A 2,500-nucleotide genomic window follows, 5' to 3' on the forward strand; every position below is an offset into this window, starting at 1 on the left:
TCCATGAAGTTTGGTGGTTTTCGGACGCGTGTTGCACCGTTTACGACTTCTCGGCCGCGTGCCGGACCGCAAGGCCCCGAGCGTCCTTTGACTCGGAAAAACTTTTCTCGCACGGTGCCGCTCCGGCACGTCGAGTGGACCACTGGGAGGCCCTCCGTGAAGTTTGGTGGTTTTCGGATGCGCATTTTATGTTTTATGAATTGTGGCGGAAACTGCGGCAAAAGTGCACAAAATGATAGTGTCCCGAGCAAAATAAAATTGGAAGCAAAATGTCCCGGACAATAATTTGCGAGTAGTTAGTATACATTGAAAGGGGATTTTGCAAAGAAGTTTGGTGATTTTTGGACATATATTTTGCCGGTTATGAATTTCCGAAGGTAAAACGATTAAAAAATTAAAAAAAATACCTCCGGGGCTCGAAAAATTTCGGTATTTGTTATTATGCGGGTTTGGATATATATAAACATATTTCCAAAATTTCAGATCAAAATTCCATGCCGATTTTTAAAAATGGGGGGGGGGGGGTTGCTGGGCACATGTGATATTTCCTCCTGGCAGTCCAAAAAAAGTCCTAAGAGCTCTTTAGGGGGGTGCACCATTCCTCACCCCCGCGGGCTTGCCGCAAGCCCTCGTCCGCGGTGCAAGCGGCGCGCGCGCGCCGCAATGCGAAAAATGCTGGAAATTGCGGAAAAATCCCTGCCTGGCAAAATTACGGAAATGCCCCCGGATAATTACGGATATGCCCCGCCCGGAAAAACTGCGGCGAATCGCGGAAAATGCCCGGCCGGAAAATTGCGTCGAAATGCTCGGAATTGCGGAAAATCCCCCCCCCCCGTGCATTAATCTAATGACCGGGTGCGGGTGCGGGTGCGGGACCGGGTGCGGGTGCGGGCACTCGGGCACTCGGCAGCTCGGCGCGAGACGCGAGCGCGTGTGTGGCCTCGAAGACCCTCGGAAAGGCCCGCCGACGTCCCTCCGAAGGCCCTCGCATGTCCATCGGAAGGACCTTCGGCAGCCGGTCGGCAGGCCTTCGCCAGCCCAGCGGCGGCCCTTGGGCATCGGCAGCCTTTCGGCTGGGCTTCGGCAGCCTTTCGGCAGCGCATCGGCAGCGCACCGGCAGCCCTTCGGCAGCGCATGGGCAGCCCTTCGGCAGCCCTTCGGCAGCGCATGGGCAGCCCTTCGGCAGCCCTTCGGCAGCCCATACGCAGCCCTTGGGCATCGGCAGGGCTTCGGCAGCCCTTGGGCATCGGCAGGGCTTCGGCAGCCTTTCGGCAGCCCTTCGGCAGGGCTTCGGCAGCCCTTCGGCAGGGCTTCGGCAGGGCTTCGGCAGGGCTTCGGCAGCCCTTCGGCAGCCCTTCGGCAGCCCTTCGGCAGCCCTTCGGCAGGCCTTGGGCATCGGCAGGGCTTCGGCAGCCTTTCGGCAGCCCTTCGGCAGCCCTTCGGCAGGGCTTCGGCAGCCCTTCGGCAGCGCATGGGCAGCCCTTGGGCATCGGCAGCCCTTCGGCAGCCCTTCGGCAGCCCTTCGGCAGGGCTTCGGCAGCCCTTCGGCAGCGCATGGGCAGCGCATGGGCAGCCCTTCGGCAGCCCTTCGGCTGGGCTTCGGCAGGGCTTCGGCAGCCCTTCGGCAGCGCATGGGCAGCGCATGGGCAGCCCTTCGGCAGCCCTTCGGCTGGGCTTCGGCAGGGCTTCGGCAGCCCTTCGGCAGCGCATGGGCAGCCCTTGGGCATCGGCAGGGCTTCGGCAGGGCATCGGCAGGGCTTCGGCAGGGCTTCGGCAGCCCTTCGGCAGGGCTTCGGCAGCCCTTCGGCAGCCTCTCGGCTGGGCTTCAGCAGCCCTTCGGCATGCCTTGGCATGCCTTGCATACATTCCCCAGCCGTATGAACCTCTGCTGGTTTTGCTTCCCAGCCGAATGAACCTCTGCTCTGTGTAAAAATGTATATGTCTTGCACTAAGTGAAATTCTATAATACTTTCCTCGAACAATATTCATACAGTAGTTAATATATATTAAATGAGGAATTTAGAAAGAAGTTTGGTGATTTTTGGAATTGTTTTTTGCCGGTTATGAATTTCCGAAGGTAAAAACGATAAATAAATAAAATAAAATACTTCCGGGACTCGAAAAATTCTGATATTTGTTATTATGCAGGTTTGGGTATATATAAACATATTTCCAAAATTTCAGATCAAAATTCCATGCCGATTTTTAAAATGGGGGGGGGGGGGGGGGGTTGCGGGGCACATGTGATATTTCCTCCTGTCAGTCCAAAAAAAGTCCTAAGAGCTCTTTAGGGGGGTGCACTATGCCTCACCTCCCTGCACCAACTGCCGAAGGCTTTTGGTGCGCGCCTTTTGGCGCACCTATGGCACTGACGAGGGAAGGAAAAAAACTCGTCGACCCGTTTCGGTGTTGGAAAAAAATATTTTCGGATTCGGGGGGGCCCCGGCCCCCGAGGTGTAGGTTGTTGGTATTTTTTGACGGAAAACCTAGGCGAGCATTT

Source organism: Mercurialis annua (genome assembly GCF_937616625.2).
Source record: "Mercurialis annua linkage group LG4 unlocalized genomic scaffold, ddMerAnnu1.2 SUPER_6_unloc_8, whole genome shotgun sequence".
Lineage (NCBI taxonomy): Eukaryota > Viridiplantae > Streptophyta > Magnoliopsida > Malpighiales > Euphorbiaceae > Mercurialis > Mercurialis annua.